Raw genomic sequence first — 23014 nt, 5'->3', positions numbered from 1 at the left:
GAGGTTGGTCCTAGAGAGAAAATATGTTATCCTATTTATTGTCAAAGGACAGACTCAGGGGAATTGGTTGGTCTCGGCCTTCTCTTCCATTGACAAGCAGTTCGAGGCCAACACCTCTCTGGGTAGAGGTTCCTCCACCAACAGCCAGCCTGTGTACATCTGCAATAATGCAGCATTACTGCTCCATCCATAGGAGGACACCTGGGGTTAATACAGCATATTATCTCTGAAGACTGCCCTCCAGCTGCAGCTCATTAAATTGGCTCCTCCAGGTGGGGCTAATCGGACAATTGAAATGTACCACTCACAGTGGAGGTTTATCCCGAATTCAGATGGATTGCTCACTGATTCAATATGATTCGGTCTCATAAGCGTGACCCTAGTCTGTGCTTGATAATGCCTCTGGAACTCATAGTGCCTCTCTGTTTTATAGCGCTTCTGGGCCTCATTACGTCTCAGGGCCTCATTGTGGATCACAAGACCTCTGGGCCTCATGGGTGCGTCTTAGCATCAGATGGTGCCTCTTAGCTTCTGTGTCTCATAGCACCTCTGCACCCCTCATGCCTTGTGGTTTCGTACCTTTGGCTTTGTGCCTTGTGCTTCTGACTTTGTGCCTCTGGCTTAATGCCTTTGACCTCGGGCATCGTACCTCGTATTGCCGGCCATGCACTTCACACTTTGTGTTTCTAGCCTCGACCCCAGATAGAGTCCTTGTGTCTCAGAACTCAGTCCCAGCTTCATTTGCAACTTGGCTTAGCCAGAGTAGCAGCTATGCTTGGATTGACCTAGTGTTTCTTTTGTTTCGGAACAGGAGTCTCAATTAAGCTACTGTCCATGTTCTATCTAGTCAGAAGATTTCAGGCTTGGCCTTTAAGTGATAGAATCAGGACTCTTTTGTTATTGTGCAATTTGTCCTGAGTACGCTGATACCTGATATGTGGGGGGGGGACCACTGGTTTAGTGCATGGCAGAGCTCGGAAGGGAAGTAACGCCGTTTGACTTTTTCAACAGAAAATTGACTGGAATTGAGATCGGATGCCATGTCACCCCCCACAAGTGACCCCATTTTGGAAACTACACCCCCCAAGGAACTTATCTAGATATGTGGTGAGAATGTTGATCCCCAAGGGCTTCACAGAAGTTTATAATGTACAGCCGTGCAATTAAAAAATATCCACAAAAAATGATTTTTTCACCCCCAATTTTTATTTTCCCAAGGGAAACAGATACTCCATATATAGGGGCTAACCACTGCAGTGCATGGCAGAGCTCGGAAGGGAAGGAGCGCCTTTTGACACAAAATTGGCTGGAATTGACATCGGGCACCATATCGCGTTTGGAGAGCCCCTGATGTGCCTGAGCAGTGGAAACTAGACCCCCCAGTGGTAACTAGACCCCCCAAGGAACTTATCTAGTTGTGTGGTGAGCACTTTGAACCCCCAAATGCTTCACAGAGTTCAAGTTTATAACGCCCGGGCATGAAAATAAAAAGAATCATTTTTTACACAAACATGATCTTTTAGTCCCCAATTTTTTTTATTTTCCCAAGGGTAACAGGTGAAATTCAACTCCAAAAATTGTTGTCAATTTGTCCTGAGTACGCTGATGCCCCATATGTGGGAGAAAACAACTATATGGGCGCACGTTGGGGCTCGGAAGGGAAGTAGCGACGTTTCGGAATGCAGACTTTGATGGAATGGTTTGCGGGTGTCATGCCGCATTTGGAGAACCCCTGATGGGCCTAAACAGTGGAAACCCCCCACAAGTGACCCTATTTTGGAAACTAGACCCACCCTAGAAACTTAACTAGATGTGTGGTGAGCACTTTGAACCCCCAAGTGCTTCACAGAAGTTTATAACGCCCAGGCGTGAAAATAAAAAAATCATTTTTTTCCACAAGCACGATCTTTTAGTCCCCAATTTTTTTATTTTCCCAAGGGTAAAAGGAGAAATTTGACCCCAAAAGTTGTACAATTTGTCCTGAGTATGCTGATACCCCATATGTTGGGGTAAACCACTGTTTGGGTGCATGGCAGAGCTTGGAAGGGAAGGAGCACCAAATGCCTTTTTCAACTCAGAATGGGCTGGACTTGAGATCAGACTCCATGTTGCGTTTGGAGAGCCCCTGATGTGCCCAAACAGTGGAAACCCCCCCAATTCTAACTCCAACCCTAACCCCAACACACCCCTTAACCTAATCTCAGCCCTAACCCTTATGGGAAAATGGAAATAAATAGATTTTTTAAAATTTATTATTTTTCTCTAAGGGGGTGATAACGGGGGGTTTGATTTACTATTTATGGCGGTTTTTATGTTTGACAGCTGTCGCACGCTAAAAGACGCTTTTTATTGTAAAAATAGATTTTGCATCACCACATATTGAGAGCTATAATTTTTCCATATTTTGACCCACAGAGTCATGTGTGGTCTTATTTTTTGCAGGACGAGTTGACGTTTCTATTGGTATAATTTTCGGGCACATGATATGTTTTGATCGCTTTTATTCTGATTTTTGGGACGCAGAATGAACAAAAACCAGCATTTCATGAATTTCGTTTGGGGGGCGTTTACACCATTCCGCATGTGGTAAAATTGATAAAGGGGTTTTATTCTTTGGATCAGTACGATTACAGCGATACCTCATATATATCATTTTTTCATGTTTTGACGTTTTTATACAATAAAAACAATTTTATATAAAAAAATAATTATTTTTGCATCGCTTTATTCTACGAGCTATAACTTTATTTTTTTGCTGATGATGCTGTATGGCAGCTCATTTTTTGCAGGACAAGATGACGTTTTTAATGGTACCATGTCTATTTATGTTCGTCTTTCTGATTGTGCGTTATTGCACTTTTTGATCGGCGGTATGATGATAAAGTGTTTGTTTTTTGCTTTGTTTTTTTAAGGGGTTCCCTAAAGGGGTTAACTAGTGGGACAGTTTTATAGGGAGGGTCGTTACAGATGCAGCGATACTAAATATGTGTACTTTTATAGCTTTTTTTTATTTACAGAAAAAAGACTTTATTAGGGAATTTTTTTTTTTTAATTTAGGATTTTTAAAAAAATTACTTTTACACTTTCAGTGCTGAGATCTCATCTCCCGAGGTCTTGGCGCCAAGATCTCCATCTGCGCATGCGTCGCCCCTGGCAGCCATTTTCCTGGAGTCCACAGCATAGGAAACCATGCAACCGAACACCCGCAGCGGCATGCCACACATCCGAACATCCCCTCATCCCAGCCTGCGGCCTGCAGCAATGCTCCACTCTTGCCTCCTCCAGCAGTGACCTGGGACTTTGCTTCACCGCAGCCACCACTCCAGGTAAGCAATTAGACACACGGATTATAAGAAGCACCACCATTTTATTAAAAAAAGTTTTTTTCTATTTTTCTCCTCAAAATTTGGGATGCGTCTTATAATCCGGAGAGTCTTATAATCCGCAAAATACGGTAAGTCATCAGAGCTGCTAATTTCTCCAAACATCAGTGAAGAGGAAAAACAAACTAAAACATCAAGCATATAGAGACAACATATACTGGACTATTGATTTATGCACAGTTTATTGAAAGTTTAGATATGCTTTAAGAAGTACTTACCTTAATCCTGGTTTCCGGTTCACTCCAGAAGTTCTGAGATGAATGCAAGCTTTCCTTCCCTGCGTGTTTGGTATTTTTTGTCCCCTAATCTGTAGAGGAGGAGCTTCACTACTTACCATGAACATAAACTGCAGCACAGATTCATATCAGCTAAAAGTCTACACCTTAGATCACATCAGGAATAGAACAGACATTTATAGGACATTTCATAACTTTCCCAAGTTCTTATGAAAAAAAATGTCCCCACAAACTGCATTGAACTACTGTACCCTGTATATTTTAGGAGTCGGAGTCGGTCCATTTTATACTGACTCCGACTCCATCAAATTGAGCTCCGACTGCATAGCCCTGAATTTGCCACATCATGACCAGACCACATATTACCACCACATAGTGACTAAATACTACAATACGGATAATTAATAACAAAAGACCCCACAATACTAATATTACTATTCGTGCCATTATACACAGGAGCACTGTACATAGTTTAGTGTATAGTGTCAGTGTACAGGTAGCACACTGACTCATCAGTGACTCTAGTTGAAGTAAAGGACTAGAAGGACTTCGCTTTTCTTCACTCATGCATTCCTCCATCACTTCCAGCCAGGACTCATCTCTGCAGGAAATAGCATATTAGAAAAAAAGGAAATAGCACAGTACTTAACTTCGGGTGTGGTGCCTTCTTTAAAGCCGTATCTGAACCTTATTGCTAAACAGTTGGCAATACAGGGTGCCCCTGGCAGAATGTCCCGTTTTCAGCCACAATTTCCAATATTCATTCCAAATTAAGGCAGCACTCCATAGTAACTCTTTTCAAGTGATAGTGAGTTTTATTCAGCCCACATATCATATTCAGCCTTGATTTGTGGGCTGAATAAAACTCACAACCACTTGAAAAGAGTTACTATGGAGTGCTGCCTTTATTTGGAATGAATGCAGGAAATATCAGTTCTCTAGAGCACCACTTCCATAGCATATTCCCGACAGTATCCTCACAAATAAATTACATCACAGCACTAATAATATCCTTTGATTAATCCATACAATTATCCTCCATCCTGGCCCCATATGTACTCCATCATGGCTCCATATATTTGTCACTGTCATCTGTATTGCGGCTTTTAAGCAAAATAAAGAAATAAGAGGTTCTCCTTAGCTCACTGTGGTTCTCCTTCATATGTGACGTGGATGTCAGCCGGTGGCTTCCTGTGAGGTAATATATTTTATTGAACATGTGTCCAAGGATGCATGTTCAGTTGAATGCTGAACAAGCCCAACCGCCTTTGCCCCTTTGGAGCAGTAAGCAGAAAAGTGGGGGGTCCTTAACTAAGTGAGACATGCTGCCAGTGTGTCTCACCCAGTCCTGGCCCCCCTCTTTGCTTCTGCTCTCCGGGCCCCATACAGCAGTAAGGATAGTAATGCCCTGATGGCGCCCTGGTCATGTGTCATGAAAGTTTATTATTGGTCTGCATCAGTCCTCATTGTGTTGGTGACAGTGGCTAGCATACTCTTTTTCTGTGCAATGAAGAGGTGTTTAACCCCTTTCCAACATTGGGCATAATAATACGCCGATATCAGACTCCCACTGGTTGCTGCTGGCTTCAGCGCTGAGCCTGCACCGCTCCGGGACAGATGTCAGCTGATATATGCCCGCAACAGCTGCGGGTGGAATCCTGATCCACTCGCGGCTGTTAACTAGTTAAATGCCGCTGTCAATTTCTGACAGTGGCATTTGACTCGCACTTACCAGAAGCGCTTAGTAAATCCCGCCCATTGGTAACCCCGTCACATGATCGCGGGACACCAATGGGTCGGCATGACAACCAGAGGTCTCCATCCTCTGAGAGATATTTGTATTGTCCCCTTATGTACTTGTACATGGTTATTAGATAGCCCCTCAGTCGTCTTTTTTCTAGTCTAAATAATCCTAATTGTGCTAATCTCTCTGGGTATTGTAGTTCCTCCATCCCCTTTATTAATTTTGTTGCCCTCCTTTGTATTTGCTCTAGTTCCATTATATCCTTTCTGAGCAACAGTGCCCAAAACTGTGCACAGTACTCTATGTGCAGTCTAACCAGGGATTTGTACAGAGGCAGTATAATGCTCTCATCGTGTGTATCCAGACCTCTTTTAATGCACCCCATGATCATGTTTGCCTTGGCAGCCGTTACCTGGCTCTGGCTGCTCCAGGTAAGATTATCATTAACTAGGATCAACAAGTCCTTCTCCATGTCAGATTTACCCAGTGGTTTCCCGTTCAGTGTGTAATGGTGATATTGATTCCTTCCTCCCATGTGTATAACCTTACATTTATCATTGCTAAACTGCATCTGCCACCTTTCGGGCCAAGTTTCCATCTTATCCAGATCCATCTGTAGCAGAATACTACCTTCTCTTGTATTGACTGCTTTACATAGTTTTGTATCATCTGCAAATATCGATATTTTACTGTGTAAACCTTCTACCAGATCATTAAAAAATATGTGGAAGAGAATAGGTCCCAACCCCGACCCCTGCGGTCCCCACTGGTCACAGCGACCCAGTTAGAGAATATACCATTTATAACCACCCTCTGATTTCTATCACTAAGCCAGTTACTTACCCATTTACACACATTTTCCTCCAGACCCGGCATTCTCATTTTGTGTACCAACCTATAGTGTGGCATGGTATCAAACGCTTTGGAAAAATCAAGATATACCACATCCAATAACTCACCTTGGCCAATCTATGGCATACCTCTTTATTAAAGCTGATTAGATTGGTGTGACAGGAGCGATTCCTCATAAACCCATGCTGATATGGAGTTACACAGTTATTCTCATTGAGATAATCCAGAATAACATCCCTCAGAAACCCTTCAAATATTTTACCAACAATAGAGGTTAGAGAATTACTAGCCTATAATTTCCAGGTTCACTTTTAGAGTCCTTTTTGAATAATGGCACCACATTTGCTATGCGCCAGTCCTGTGGAACAGACCCCGTTACTATGGGTTGTGAGGTAGCGCTGTCATTCAGTTAGGGGATCCTCGCTAGGCAGCGAACAAAACACATCCGGCACCGTGTTTTCATAAATCATAACATAGTCCATGCGGTTTATTCCTCCATCATAAACCCACAGAAGCAACATAAACTTCATATAACAGCGTAGCATCCATTATAGCTTCACTCTGTACTCCCTATGGTCACACAGGTTAGCATACTCAGGCTCTTCAGCCTCATCATTATCTCACCCACGTCAGGGTTTCCTCATGGCTGTTTCTCCACGCTGCAAACATTCACTCTCTCCTCTGGGACTCTCAGACACTGGCAGCCATGACACACAGCCACTCCACAGGCTGTTAGCCAGGAGATACTTCTCCCAGTGGGACCTTTCACACAGGACCAACCAGGCCCCTGCATTCACCTCATGTGACTCACCCTGGCCACATTATATGGTCCATAGCCACGCCCACCGGGTCACATGACTATGACCTCATCACAGGTCCTTCAACCACTCACATATACACTTTACAATAGCATTAATAAACACACCCCCTGGGTGGGTCTTGAGGTAACTAGTTCCTGACACATTGAACCAGCACCTCAGCAGTATCACTGCTGATTAACACACACATAAATCTCCATCTCAAGGCCACCCACCTTGAGATACATGATGGTCATTCCGTATTTTGCCATACAGCGCCCCCTAGTGGACACAGTGGTTACTACACCACAGGGTGTATGCCATGCAGACTCGGAGATTTATCTATTGTAATCTTATTTAGCCGGTTTCGCACCTCTTCTTGGATTAGATTGGTGAGTCTTAACTCCTTTTTGACCTTAGACGTACTATCCCATCCATGAAACCCGTGACATCCTGACCATGGACGGGATATTACATCATACGGAATCAGCTGTGCTCACGGGGGGGGGAGCGCGGCTGATTGCGGCCGAGTGTCAGCTTAACCCCCGGAACACTGCGATCAAACAAGATTGCATTGTTCTGGTCAATTATGATATCCCTATGTGCCTGTAGTTCTTGGGAAATATCTTCCTGTTTTTTCTCCACATCCTCGATTCGTGTGGTAAATTCCTTCTGTAAATGGTGGATTTCTTGTTTATAAGCATTTTCTAATCTTCAAGGTCTTTTTTAGTGGGAAGTGCTTTTATAAACTTGCTTAATTCGGCAATACTCATTTCTTCATTGGCTGCATTATCTCCGTCCTGTTCATCAGACATTGTTGCAGGAGAGCGGTGTGAGGTGATTGACTCTCTGGAAGTGGAACTCTCTCGAGATGTATACTGTGATAAGGATGATCTGGTATTTCTGGCCTGGGGGGTTGGGTTTAGGTAACGCTTCATGTCTTTTAGAGTGGCCCCCTGATTTGAATCTGCGTTAAGCTCAATAGCCCGTCTGGATTTGCCCATAGGTGTCTGTTGTTTGTTTCAGCTGCTATTTTAGAATGGCATGGGGAGGTGGAGTAGTCACTCCATTAGAATCGGTCCTCCATCAGCAAGCCCCTCTCAAGTAGAGCGTCTATGTATTTGAAAATGCGTTAGGGTCGTGCTCTCAGCTCCAAAAACATAACCAAAGGGGAATATGATTAATGAAGAAAAATAGATCAGAATTCCAAGTTCCAACACTAGGTGGCACTCAAGTCTTTGTATTGACAAGCTAAGCAGAGATTACTGTGTGTAATCTTCATAGAATATTTACCCTGAGGTCCAAATGATATATAAATAAAGGCTGACAATTGTTGGAGATTGATGTCAAGAGATTTAAAGGCAAAACAAACTATAATATGCTGGTAAGTGTGCCTTCATAACTTTCAGTTCCAGTTGAGGCAGGTAAATATACCTTTTTATATCCACTGTTCTCCAAAATGGCGGCCGCAGCTCTCGGCGGGAAAAGTCCTCTGTACTAGGGGGTAATGGCGGGGGCCGTTCTTTTTCAGCTTTCCCTCCCCTGTTCCACCACAGCTCTCTTCTCTCAGTGCCTAATTCCACAGCAGCTCCCAACCAGCAGTCTGCCAGCACAGGGCTCAGCAGGGAGAGTACGGAGTTAAAGGCTATATGCAGTGAAGCGTGACCGGAGTGGGGGAGCGGGGAGGATATCTTCTTACCTCCACTCCACCGTCCCTAGGCAGTAAGCGCGATGGTCCCCGGGAGCAGGCTCTCTCCAATGCACCCTCCTCCAACCGACTCCTAACCCTGCCTTCTCTCACGCTGCTCCCAGGCTCCTAATGGATGCCTCTGTCTGCAGAGCAGCCGCAGGTCAGACCTCCAGCACCGGCTCCGCTGCCACCACTCCTCTCCCACAATGCAGGGGTCTGGCCTCCCACGCCACAAGTCTGGCAGGAGCTGAAGAGAAATCAGGCAAAAGTTACATAAAACTCGAGAGTAGTTGGTTTTCCTTTGAGGAGCTCTCTATCCTGCGTCTTTCCTCATCGGATGCTGGGCACGCCCCCCCCAAATTTGAGTTTTTTTCACAATTAAACGCAAGTTAATATCAAAGACATTTTACCTTTATAATGAAGTAAAATTTGTCAAGAAAAAACATTCCCAGAATCACCGGGATCGATGGAAGCGTTCCAGAGTTATTACCTCATAAAGGGACAGTGGTCAGAATTGTAAAAATTGGCCCGGTCATTAACATGCAAATGACCCTCGGGGGTAAAGGGGTTAAATAACATGACAGCTTTTCTTTTTTTTTTACATTTTAACTTTTTGACTTAGTCCCACTCTGGGACATGAATATTTTTCATTTTGATCGCTGCTCTCATGCACTGCAGCACTCGTGTACTGCAGTGCCTGATACCTGTGAGTTGACACAGCCTGTTATTGCTCGGTCACATGACCATATAAATAGGATGAGTGCAATCCAATAACAATTCAATAAGGCAGTGCAGAAAATCCGCTGCCACCAATCATCAGGACAATTACTCAGTTGACTGATGAACGACGGATGAGGCCGCGGCTGCATCCACTCCTAGGCTGGTTATTGGGGAACAGTGAGTGTATAGTATACACACCTCCGATTCCAGCTCATGGAATATATTTATATACTCCTGTGCGGTCACTGCAGCTCCACAATAACAAAAGGAACTACTGGCTGTCACCACCAATCATTTATACAGGCCAATTGAACAGCCCATACAGGTAGCATACGGCTTCAAGGGTGCAGTGTGATGGTCACATATGACTGGACACACCGCGTCCAGCAGGGCGAATTTATATGACACACATGACCCTGGGTACACCGCCTCCAGCAGGGCGAATTTAAACAAAGTAACGTGCAGCTGGATACACCACCTCCAGCAGGCGAATTTCAGTATTACACGTGTATCTGGATACACCGCCTCCAGCAGGGTGAATTTACAGAATAAGGGGAACACCAGGGAAACCGATACAATGGAGGACCTTGCAATAGGGAACGGGGACGTGGAGACCTCCTGTCAGTGTCTCTACATTCCTGACAGTCCCTATGCAGGATACCTAAAAACCCTAGCTCGCCCTGCACCTATCCCTTTCTAGTAAAATGGACGGTGCAGAAACTAATCCCACCACTGCACTGAAACACACAAAAGGAAAGGCACAAACAGGGATAACACCACTTAGCTTTGCTCTGTTGCTACTGCTCCCAGCAACAGAGTCCAGCACCTCAGTACAGCTTTCCTCCTGAATAGCTGCTACCAAGCTTTGTCAGAGCTGCAAGGAACTCCTCTCTGTGGCTCCTTCCACACCAGGACTCTGACTGTGCTGCATGGAACTCCTCTCAGCTCCTTCCTCCACCAAGGATGGTTGGAAATGACCAATATCACCAACAGTGAGTGAGAGCACATGACACTCCTTTATAGGTAAGCCAGAGCAATCACACCTGTTAGTGATTCCCATGTAATAACGCTAACCACCACCGGGGGCAAACTAGAACAAAAGACACCACTGTGTAATGACCCTAATGGCCACCGGGGGCAAAACTAACTTTAAGCAACCAACTTAAAGAAAAAAAAGGTTACAAGTGCTTTTATCTGTCACAATCCAGCATGGATCATGACATGCGGTTTACAGAGCAAGACGAACAGAGCTATTAAATGTTAAATTTTTAATAAGTAGATAGGCAATGTTTATAAAAAAATATACAAAGATACAAAATGTGAACAAAACAATACGTTATATACAATTACATAAAATAAAAAAGAATAAGGAAAGAACTATTAACCCTGATGTTGCAGGAATGGCTCTTATCTTTATGGAGAGAAGCACTCTGATGTGTAAAATGTAACTCTCACAGCGAACCATGTCTTCTAGAATGAACAATGGCAGAAACCCAAACACTAATTTTTAATAGCTCAAGATTATGGCAAGATACCTTTCCTTGGTGAGCTCATATGGAGGCTGGTTGTGGGATGTGCTAGGTCTTTTAAAAGATTGAGATCCCCAACTTTCAGGATATCTTCACCCCTCAAGGTGTCAGGCATGGACAGCACCATCCATGGGACAAATATTAAGTTGGAGGGGCTAGAATGGCCTTACAGTGATGTGTTATGAGTTCATTTTCCCCTTCACCATTGAGGTCTGATGAACTCCCTCTTCTGGTGAAGGAAGGTAGTGAAGCTGATTACCAAGCACCTGAGCTGGGAGAGGATGACTGGGCGACGGGGATCTCTGACTGGATATAAGGCACCCGACGCCCTTCTGCCTCGCTGGTGATTTCTCTGTGGAATTCTAGGAGACCAGTCTGATTCCTGCTCCTCAAAAGCTAAGTTTTCTGTTTTGCCTTTTTGCATTTGTGTTTTGGTTTTAATTTGCCTTGCTTTTCTGGATTCTGCCATTCCCTGCTGGGCTGAGCTGAATTCCTTTTTTGTCGGTTTGCTGTCTTCAGAAAATACCTGAGTACTGACATAGTCTTTTTGAAGCCTAGCGTCTTCAGGGCCTTTTTCCCTGTCAGTCTGTTGGCTCTTATTTTGATAGGGTTTTTTGCGGATTGCAGACAGCAGCTTTCCTATCCTGTCCTTTCTAGTTAACTTGGGCCCCATCATTTGCTCAGTCTATCTTTCTATCTGTGTTAGTGTTTTTTCTTCTTGCTTCACCGTCATTATATGTTGGGGGCTGCCTATTGCTTTGGGGTCTGCTCTGGGGCAGTTTAAATTTCCCTTTCTGTCTTTAGGCTAGGCAGTTCTCCGGCTGTGATCGAGGGGTCTAGGGCATCGTAGGAACCCCCCACGGCTACTGCTAGTTGTTGTTGATAGGTTCAGGGGTCTGCAATCCGATAGCTGCCAACTTCTCTGGTTTTCTGGACGTAGCTAGCATTTCTGTTTTTGCCTCCTACGGTGACTCATTCATAACAGAATCACCAGCCATACCGCAGATCCTAGGGTACTCAATAGCAGGAAAGAGTTAAAAAAAAAAAAAAAAGGCCGTAGGGGGAATTTTTTTTTCTCTCAATGGAGATAAAGCAATTGTCTGATCATGTGGAGCAGCTCGCTGCGGAAGTGCGGGGAATTTCCGCCTACCTTGCTCATTCACATGCTGCTGAACCAAAGATCCCTACTCCTGATGTATTTTTTGGGGATCAGTCTAAATTTTTGAATTTCATAAATAATTGTAAATTATTTTTTGCCTTGAAGCCTAACTCGTCAGGGAGCTCCGCGCAGCAGGTTAAAATTGTCATCTCTTTGCTGCGTGGCGATCCCCAGGATTGGGCGTTTTCTTTGAAACCTGATGATCCTAGTCTGACTAATGTGAACGCATTTTTTCAAGCCTTGGTGTTGTTGTATGACGAACCTAATGCTATTGATCAGGCTGAAAAGACCCTGTTGGCATTGAGCCAGGGTCGAGATTCTGCAGAATTGTACTGTCAAAAATTCCGAAAGTGGGCGGTCCTTACTGCCTGGAATGATAATGCCTTGGCAGCTCTCTTTCGGAAGGGTTTGTCAGAAGCTGTAAAAGATACTATGGTGGGATTTCCTGTTCCCTCTGGTCTGGACGATTCTATGTCATTAGCCATTCAGGTTGATCGGCGTTTACGTGAACGCAGGACTGCACGAAGGGTGTTGCCACCTGTTGAACAAGTGTCTGAACCTATGCAATGTGATAGTTTTGTCCAGAGAGCAACGTCAGGAGTTCAGAAAGCGTAATAAGCTGTGTTTTTTTGTGGAGATGCCTCGCATATTATTTCTGTCTGTCCTAAATGAGAGAAACGTTTTGCACACACGTTTTCTGTGGGTGGTGTTCAACCTAAGTTTCTTCTGGCAATTACTCTGATCTGCTCCCTGTCCACATTTTCCGCCAAGGCTTTTGTGGATTCGGGAGCAGCCCTGAACCTAATGGACTTGGATTTTGCTAAATGTTGTGGATTTCCTATGACACCTCTGCGGACGCCTTTCCCTTTAATGGGGATTGATGCTACTCCTTTGGTGAAAAATAAACCTCAGTTTTGGACCCAGGTAGTAATGCGGGTCGCCCCAAACCTTCAAGAAAATTGCAGATTTTTGGTGTTGCATAATTTGCATGATACCATTGTTCTGGGGTTTCCCTGGTTGCAAATTCATAATCCAGTTTTGGACTGGAAATCTGTGTCTGTGGTGAGTTGGGGTTGTCGGTGTGCCCTTAGTGAGGCTTCGGTTTTTTCCACCTCTCCTCAGTCGCATGATGTTCCTGACTATTTGGTGGACTTTTATGATGTATTTAGTGAGAATGAGTCGGCGTCTTTGCCTCCTCATAGGAGTTATGACTGTGCAATTGAACTGAACCCGGGGTGTAAATTTCCCAAGGGTCGGCTCTTCAATTTATCTGTACCCGAGCACGAGACTATGCGATCCTATATTAAGGAGGCGTTGGAGAAGGGTCATATTAGATCATCCTCTTCACCATTAGGTGCTGGGTTTTTTTTCGTGGCCAAAAAGGATGGTTTATTAAGGCCTTGTATTGATTATCGTGCCCTCAACAAAATTACTATTAAATATCAGTATCCGTTACCCCTGATTTCAGATCTATTCTCCAGAGTTAAAGGTGCTTGCTGGTTTACCAAGCTTGACCTCAGGGGGGCGTATAATCTTATCCGCATTAAGCATGGGGATGAATGGAAGACAGCGTTTAATACTCCGGAGGGACATTTTGAGTACCTGGTGATGCCTTTTGGGCTCACTAATGCCCCTTCTGTCTTCCAGTGCTTCATGAACGATATTTTCCGAGACTTTGTGGATACATTTTTGATTATCTATCTGGATGATATTTTGATCTTCTCCAAGGATTGGGATTCTCATGTGGAACATGTTCGGACGGTGTTCCAGATCTTGAGGGAGAATTCCCTGTATGTCAAAGGATCGAAATGCCTTTTTGGGGTACAGAGGATTTCATTTTTGAGATTTATTTTGTCTCCGTCAACTACTGAAATGGATCCGGCCAAGGTACAGGCCATTTATGATTGGGTTCAGCCCACTTCTTTAAAGGCCCTTCAGAAGTTTTTGGGTTTTGCTAATTTTTATCGGAAATTTATAGCAAAATTTTCTAGTGTTGCCAAGCCATTGACTGATCTGACTAAGAAGGGTGCTGATGTGTTGAATTGGTCTCCGGAGGCTGTTTCTTCCTTTCAGGAGCTGAAGCGAAGATTCACTTCTGCCCCGGTTTTGCGGCAACCTGATGTCTCACTCCCGTTCCAGGTAGAGGTGGACGCTTCTGAGATTGGTGCAGGAGCTGTTTTGTTCCAAAAGGATCCTGTAACATCTAAAATGAATCCCTGTGCTTTCTTTTCCCGAAAGTTCTCCCCATCTGAACGTAACTATGATGTGGGGAATCGGGAACTGTTGGCCATGAAATGGGCATTTGAGGAGTGGAGACATTGGTTGGAGGGAGCTAAACATCAAGTCGTGGTCCTCACTGACCACAAGAATTTGATTTACCTGGAGTCGGCCAAACGCTTGAACCCTAGACAGGCTAGATGGGCCTTGTTTTTTACACGTTTTGATTTTGTGGTCTCTTTTCTTCCTGGCACTAAGAATGTCAAGGCTGACGCTCTTTCTAGGAGCTTCTTTGCTGATTCTCCTGTGGTGACCAAGCCTGGTACCATCTTAGGCGAAGGGGTAGTTCTTTCTGCCATCTCGCCCGATTTGAGACGTGCTCTGGAAGAGTTCCAGGAGGACAAACCTGAGCGTTGTCCCAGTGGGAAGTTGTATGTTCCTGACCAGTGGAAGAAGAGAGTGATGTCTGAAGTTCATTGCTCTGCATTGGCTGGTCATCCAGGTATTTTTGGTTCTAGAGATCTGGTGAGTCGGTCTTTTTGGTTGCCCGCCTTGTCTCGTGATGTCAGGAATTTTGTGCAGTCCTGTGGGACTTGCTCCCGGTCTAAACCTTGTTCTCGCTGGGTTATTGATGCCTTTGTCGGTCCCCAGGAGGCCATGGACCCATATTTCAATGGATTTCATCTCTGATATGCCTGTCTCTCAGAGAATGACTGTTATTTGGGTGATTTGTGATAGGTAGAGTTGAGCGAAACGGGTCGAACAATTTCAAAAGTCGCCTACTTTTGGCAAAGTCGGGTTTCATGAAACGAAACCCGACCCTAGGATGAGGTCGGCCACGAGGTCGGCGACTTACGCGCCAAAGTCGCGTTTCAAAAGTTTGTTTAGCGCTCTTTTTCAGCCAATCAGGATCCACGGACACTGTGGGCAACGTGATGACATAGGCAGGGGTCGCCATCATCTTTCAGAAGGGCATGCAAGTGATTGGCTTGCTTTGGTGGGCGTCACAGGGGTTATAAAAGGGCGTGCACGCCGACCGCCATCTTACTTCTGCCGATCTTAGCATAGGGAGAGGTTGCTGATTCTGTAGGGAGAGCGTTAGGCAGGGAAGAAGACAAAAAAACTGCTTCTGCTGCTAGCGATTTTGCCTGTGCAACACACCAATCACTGTGTGTACAGTGCAAGGGGAGGCTATATTGTGGTGGATCAGCGGTGTTGGTTGTTAGGCTGCCTTCTAAGGCTTCCTGACAGCTGCATTGCTGTTTCCCCACTGCTCTGCAAACTGCTTTTTTAAAAGCAATCCCAATTTTTTTTTTGTCCTGCTAAGGTACTGAGCGTGCATTTATTCACACCATACAGCGGTGTACGCTCCTCACACAGTACCGTGTAACGGCTGTTATCACAGCCACAGTGAAGCAGTGTGTCACTGTGGAAGGATAAGTGGAGGACTTGTTCCGTTCTTACAGACCTACACTCTAGGGAGATTCCTATTCTGCCCAATTCTACAATTCACTTTTTTCACACCTGTGCCATTGAGCCTGTGACATAGCGCTCTGATATTCAGTGGGCCTCACACAATCCAAAAGTGTCCAGTGTCCACAAGTGTCTGCAGAAATTCAAAATCTCCCTTATCCTGTAGTCACTTTTTTCACACCTGCTGCATCGAGCCTGTGACATAGCGCTCTGATATTCATTGGGCCTCACACAATCCAAAAGTGTCCAGTGTCTGCAGAAATTCAAAATCTCCCTTATCCTGTAGTCACTTTTTTCACACCTGCTGCATCGAGCCTGTGACATAGCGCTCTGATATTCATTGGGCCTCACACAATCCAAAAGTGTCCAGTGTCCACAAGTGTCTGCAGAAATTCAAAATCTCCCTTATCCTGTAGTCACTTTTTTCACACCTGTGCCATCGAGCCTGTGACATAGCGCTGTGATATTCAGTGGGCCTCACACAATCCAAGTGTCCAGTGTCCACAAGTGTCTGCAGAAATTTAAAATCTCCCTTATCCTGTAGTCACTTTTTTCACACCTGTGCCATCGAGCCTGTGACATAGCGCTGTAATATTCAGTGGGCCTCACACAATCCAAGTGTCCAGTGTCCACAAGTGTCTGCAGAAATTCAAAATCTCCCAGAAATTCAAAATCTCCCTTATCCTGTAGTCACTTTTTTCACACCTGTGCCATCGAGCCTGTGACATAGCACTGTGATATTCAGTGGGCCTCACACAATCCAAGTGTCCAGTGTCCACAAGTGTCTGCAGAAATTCAAAATCTCCCTTATCCTGTAGTCACTTTTTTCACACCTGTGCCATCGAGCCTGTGACATAGCACTGTGATATTCAGTGGGCCTCACACAATCCAAGTGTCCAGTGTCCACAAGTGTCTGCAGAAATTCAAAATCTCCCTTATCCTGTAGTCACTTTTTTCACACCTGTGCCATCGAGCCTGTGACATAGCGCTGTGATATTCAGTGGGCCTCACACAATCCAAGTGTCCAGTGTCCACAAGTGTCTGCAGAAATTCAAAATCTCCCAGAAATTCAAAATCTCCCTTATCCTGTAGTCACTTTTTTCATACCTGTGCCATCGAGCCTGTGACATAGCGCTGTGATATTCAGTGGGCCTCACACAATCCAAGTGTCCAGTGTCCACAAGTGTCTGCAGAAATTCAAAATCTCCCTTATCCTTTAGTCATTTTTTTCACACCTGTGCCATCGAGCCTGTGACATAGCGCTGTGATATTCAGTGGGCCTCACACAATCCAAGTGTGCAGTGTCCACAAGTGTCTGCAGAAATTCAAAATCTCCCAGAAATTCAAAATCTCCCTTATCCTGTAGTCAATTTTTTCACACCTGTGCCATCGAGCCTGTGACATAGCACTGTGATATTCAGTGGGCCTCACACAATCCAAGTGTCCAGTGTCCACAAGTGTCTGCAGAAATTCAAAATCTCCCTTATCCTGTAGTCACTTTTTTCACACCTGTGCCATCGAGCCTGTGACATAGCGCTGTGATATTCAGTGGGCCTCACACAATCCAAGTGTCCAGTGTCCACAAGTGTCTGCAGAAATTCAAAATCTCCCTTATCCTGTAGTCACTTTTTTCACACCTGTGCCATCGAGCCTGTGACATAGCACTGTGATATTCAGTGGGCCTCACACAATCCAAGTGTCCAGTGTCCACAAGTGTCTGCAGAAATTCAAAATCTCCCTTATCCTGTAGTCACTTTTTTCACACCTGCTGCATCGAGCCTGTGACATAGCGCTGTGATATTCAGTGGGCCTCACACAATCCAAGTGTCCAGTGTCCACAAGTGTCTGCAGAAATTTAAAATCTCCCTTATCCTGTAGTCACTTTTTTCACACCTGTGCCATCGAGCCTGTGACATAGCACTGTGATATTCAGTGGGCCTCACACAATCCAAGTGTCCAGTGTCCACAAGTGTCTGCAGAAATTCAAAATCTCCCTTATCCTGTAGTCACTTTTTTCACACCTGCTGCATCGAGCCTGTGACATAGCGCTGTGATATTCAGTGGGCCTCACACAATCCAAGTGTCCAGTGTCCACAAGTGTCTGCAGAAATTCAAAATCTCCCAGAAATTCAAAATCTCCCTTATCCTGTAGTCACTTTTTTCACACCTGTGCCATCGAGCCTGTGACATAGCACTGTGATATTCAGTGGGCCTCACACAATCCAAGTGTCCAGTGTCCACAAGTGTCTGCAGAAATTCAAAATCTCCCTTATCCTGTAGTCACTTTTTTCACACCTGTGCCATCGAGCCTGTGACATAGCGCTGTGATATTCAGTGGGCCTCACACAATCCAAGTATCCAGTGTCCACAAGTGTCTGCAGAAATTCAAAATCTCCCAGAAATTCAAAATCTCCCTTATCCTGTAGTCACTTTTTTCACACCTGTGCCATCGAGCCTGTGACATAGCGCTGTGATATTCAGTGGGCCTCACACAATCCAAGTGTCCAGTGTCCACAAGTGTCTGCAGAAAATCTAAATCTCCCCTGTCCTATAGACACCTTGTACCTTGTTTTACATTACTATATAGTTTGTAGGATTTTGTCTACATTTCTACCAAAAATGAGGGAGGCTGGTGGAAGAGGCCATGGAATTGGGTGGGGGTTGGCAGCTGGTAATGATGGTGTTGGTGGTGGATCTGATGGTAGTGGCAAAAGCAAAATAGGACCAAATGCAGGAGGTGTTGAGCCTGCGTCATCGTCTGGCTCCATAAGGCTTCGAAGGCTTAGTTTTCTAGGAGTTGGCAAACCGCTTTTAACTCCAGAGCATCAGGAAAAAGTTTTGTCTTACATTGCTGACTCAGCCTCCAGCTCTATCGCCTCCTCTTCTGAAGTTGTAAAAAGTAAAAGCACTGAGTCGTCATTGGAGGCTCATGTTCATGAACCACACCTTTCCTTGTGTCCTTCACCACAACCAAGATTGAAGGATGACGCAGGCCATACTACTGATTACTCCATGGAGCTTTTTTTCACATACCATGCCTGGATTATCAAGTGAAATGGTGAATTACCCAGGCCAAGATGAATCTGACATGGAGTGCACTGATGCACAGCCGCTGATAGATGATTCTGCTGGTACATTCACTCAGAGCACTACATTGTCCTCGCAGTGTACAGAGCCAGATTCTGACCCTAATGAGACTCAGGTGCCCCTTCCCGCACACTATACCACCATACACGGTGACACAGAGGAAGGTGCACATGACATTGAAGAGGAGGTGCTGGATGACCCAGTTGTTGACCCAGATTGGCATCCATTGGGGGAAGAGGGTGCTGCTTCCAATAGCTCAGATGAGGAGCATCCACAGCAGACATCGACATCGCAACAGCTGTTATCTGGCAGGCCCGGAGCACTCCAAAGACAGGTTCCAAAAATCAAAAGAGTTGCTGGACAGCTTGTCCAGAGGGTCAAAACATCACAGCGTGCTAGGCCGCAAAATGTCTGCCAAAGTAGGAAGAGTGCAGTGTGGCAGTTTTTTGAACAAAATCCTCATGATCAGGCCAAGGTTATCTGTAAGAAGTGCGCAAAGACCTTTAGCCGAGGGAAAAATCTGAAAAATTTGAATACCAGTTGCATGCTTAGACATTTAACCAGCATGCACTTGCAAGCGTGGACACAACACCAAACCTCAAGTGCCACATGTGCAACTGATCACAACGAAGGTAGTCAGCAACGCTACATTGTTTCCCCCACTGTAAGCCCACCGGTTAGCACAGCAGCAAATGTTGAGGTGTCGTTGCAAGGCCACAGCAGTCAGGGAATCCCACTGTTATATCAACGAAATACTTAATCTAGGCCATCAGAAAGAACACCAACTCCATCACCATCATCAACCCTCTCTCAGTCCACCCTGTCCACCGCTACTTCCACCATATGCAGCTCTCAAGTCCAGCTCACCCTCCCAGACACTATGAGTAGGTCAAGAAAGTACTCAGTCTCTCATCTGCGTACACTGGGTTTGAACGCCCACATTGCCAAACTAATCTCGTTTGAGATGATGCCCTATCGGTTGGTGGAAAGCGCAGCTTTCCGCGAACTCATGGCCTATGCAGTACCACGCTATGACCTACCCAGTCGCCACTTCTCTCGCAAAGCCATCCCAGCCCTCCACCATCATGTGAAAGACCGCATTGTCCATGCACTCAAGCAGTCAGTGAGTGGAAAGGTGCACCTCACAACTGATGCATGGTCCAGTAGGCATGGCCAGGGCCGTTACGTGTCCATCACTGCGCACTGGGTTAATGTGGTGGATGCAGGGTCCACAGGGGACAGCGGTGGTGGGACAGTGCTGCCTAGCCCACGGTATAGGAAACAGTTGGCTGTAGGCGTTCCACCCTCCTCCTCCTCCTCCTCCAGAAGCGAAAGCTCGTCCACAGAGCGCAGTCGTACGAGCACTCCATCTGCAGCTGCCACTGTTGCACACGAGGTGTCCCCCTATCGAGCAGCTAGTGGAAAGCGTCAGCAGGCTGTGTTGCAGATGATGTGTTTGGGCGACAGACACACCGCCGAGGTGCTGGCCGAGTACTTGAAGCGACAAACTGAGTCATGGCTGGGCAGTGTACATCTTGAGGCAGGCAAGGTAGTTAGTGATAACGGCCGTAATTTTGTGGCAGCCATAGCCCTTTCAAAACTCAGCCACATACCTTGCTTGGCTCACACCTTGAACCTGGTGGTGCAGTGCTTCCTCAAAAATTATCCGGAGATAACAGCCCTGCTCCATAAGGTGCGAAGACTGTGCGCGCACATCCGCCGGTCGCCTGTACACTCCGTTCATATGCAGAAGCTGCAGCGATTGCTCCACCTTCCCAACCACCGCCTCATTATCGACATTGCAACAAGGTGGAACTCCACCCTGCACATGGTGGAGCGGCTGTGCGAGTAGAGGCAGGCCATAATGCATTTGTGGGAGGATACACGGCCAGGCACTTTGAGAGCAGACATGGAGTTGACAGGTGTGCAGTGGTCGAAGCTGAAAGACCTCTGTAAAGTCCTTCAGTGTTTTGAGGAATGCACATGGCTGGTAAGCGCAGACGACGCCATCCTAAGCATGAGCATCCCACTTATGTGTCTGCTCATGCAAACTTTGATGCACCTTAAGGAGCAGGCGTCTGCAGCCAATGTTGACGAGGAGGAAGAGGTGGAGGGAATCCTTGATGACATTCAGCCATTGTCTGCTCTGGGACCTCTCCTGGACGAGTTGGAAGAAGAAGAGGAGGATGATGGGGATGATTACTTAGGGGAGGAGGATGCATCTCGTGGGGCAAGTGAAAATGTTGGCGTGGCAAAGTCTGGAACAGGGTTTGTGCGTGACTGGAGGGATGTGGATTTGCCAGAAAGTGCTCCTCCAACCAGCACTCGCAGTGCATCATTGACACCGGGAACATTGGTTACAGATAACCTTTGCCTCATCAGTAGGATTTTGGACAAAGAAGTGCCTCACTGCACTCTTCCTACTATGGTATAAATTTTCAGGGCTTGCACGCTGTGCTACTTTGACCGTGTGGCCAAGCTGTCCTGCACCTCTTTTGGTTTTTGTGCCACATTTTTGGACAGCTACGGGCCTGCCAGATAACTGCTGCTGCGATGTCGATGCCTGCTGCGGATCCTTCTCCTTATCTGAGCTATTGCCAGTGGCACCCTCTTCCCCCAGTGGATGCCAATCCGGGTCAACAACTGGGTCATCCATCACCTCCTCTTCAATTTCATCTGCACTTTCTTCTGTGTCACTGTGTAAGGTGCTACAGTATGCGGGATGGGACACCTGAGTTTCATCAGGGTCAGATTCTGGCTCAGTAGACTGCGAGGGCAATGTAGTGCTGTGGGTCAATGTACCAGCAGAATCATATAGCAGTGACTGTGCATCAGTGCACTCCATGTCAGATTCATCTTGGACTGGGGAATTCAGGATTTGACTGGATAACCCAGGCATGGTATGTGAAAAGAGCTCCATGGAGTAATCTGAAGTGTGGGCTGCCGCATCCTTCACTTTTGGTGGGGGTGAAGGACACAAGGAAAGGTGCTTTTCCTGACCAGAACCTTGCACTGACGACTCAGTGCTTGCAGGTTTTGAAAGTTCAGAAGAGGCGGCAATAGAGCTGGCGGCTGTTTCGGCAATGTAAGCCAAAACCTGTTCCTGATGCTCTGGCTTTAAAAGCGGTTTTCCTACTCCCAGAAAAGGGAACCTTACAGGCCTTCTTGTGCCAGATGTTGACGCAGGCTCAACTCCTCTTGCCTTAGCTGCTATTGTCCTTTTGGCATAACCAGCAGATGCACCACCACCACCATCAGTATCAGCTGCCCCCCCTGCTCACGTTCGTGGCCTCTTCCACCATACTTCCTCATCTTTGTGAAAATGTAACAAAAATACCAGCAGATATATGGTACTGTATGAGGAGCGTACAGCTGTATAAGGTGTAGGTAAAACTTTAAATCTCCGCATATATTTCCTTAGTCACAGACGCTCTCCCAGTATGTCAACCTAAAAACAATTCCGTGGCCAGCCGGATAATCCCCTCAGGCCAAAAGCTAGCACCATGCAAAAAAAACCACAATCTAAATCAAGAATTATATAACAAACAACTAATGACATAAAAAATGTCTAGTAAGTGGAAATATTACCACAATACAAAGAGGATTATTATGAACGTATTCAATTTTATTGCACATACTGTATATTATAAAGATATACAAAGTGTTTATGATGAGGTAGATAGAAAATAGCAGCCAAACAATAATGGCATAATAAACATATGGAAATATAGTGCCAGACAGACAAAAAGCATCTCAGGGCTGAAATCTACAGTCAAATTGGGATAATAATAACAGCAGTTCCAAGCCTGATCATAATAAACTGAAATATCGAACATGAAAAAAACACCCGTGCAATTTAGAAAATAGTCGATTTCTGTCATAAAGTGTTATCTCAGCATGCTCGACATACTCAAGTTATATAAATAGAACCTATAATAGGGTAGTATCTCGTCCTGCTACATATACAGATAGTTAAGAGATTAAAACCCATAATCAGGCAAAGAGCTGTTCAACTATATCTAGTCAAAATGACTATATTAATCAGTTGCAAGGCAAGGAGATCGGACACAAATAGATTATGGGTTTTAATCTCTTAACTATCTGAACATGTAGCAGGACGAGATACT

General features: G+C 45.5%; 1 protein-coding gene across 4 annotated transcripts in view; it reads left to right on the top strand.

Moving 5' to 3' along the window:
- Nucleotides 1-23014, top strand: part of LOC141073033 (uncharacterized) — a 344218-nt gene that overhangs the window by 225993 nt on the left and 95211 nt on the right. The window contains exon 1 of one of the 4 annotated variants that reach the window (XM_073560331.1): nt 8378-8396. The exons of the other annotated variants lie outside the window; for them this stretch is intronic. The gene's annotated coding sequence lies outside the window, so the exon portion shown is untranslated. Of the gene's footprint in view, nt 1-8377; nt 8397-23014 lie in introns of those variants that run through there. 4 annotated transcript variants of the gene reach the window in all.

This window comes from Dendrobates tinctorius, unplaced genomic scaffold (assembly GCF_039654945.1).
Source record: "Dendrobates tinctorius isolate UK_male_01 unplaced genomic scaffold, ASM3965494v1 ptg000295l, whole genome shotgun sequence".
NCBI lineage: Eukaryota > Metazoa > Chordata > Amphibia > Anura > Dendrobatidae > Dendrobates > Dendrobates tinctorius.
Note: the sequence above shows the minus strand (reverse complement) of the source record. Positions and strands in the feature narration are given on the sequence as shown.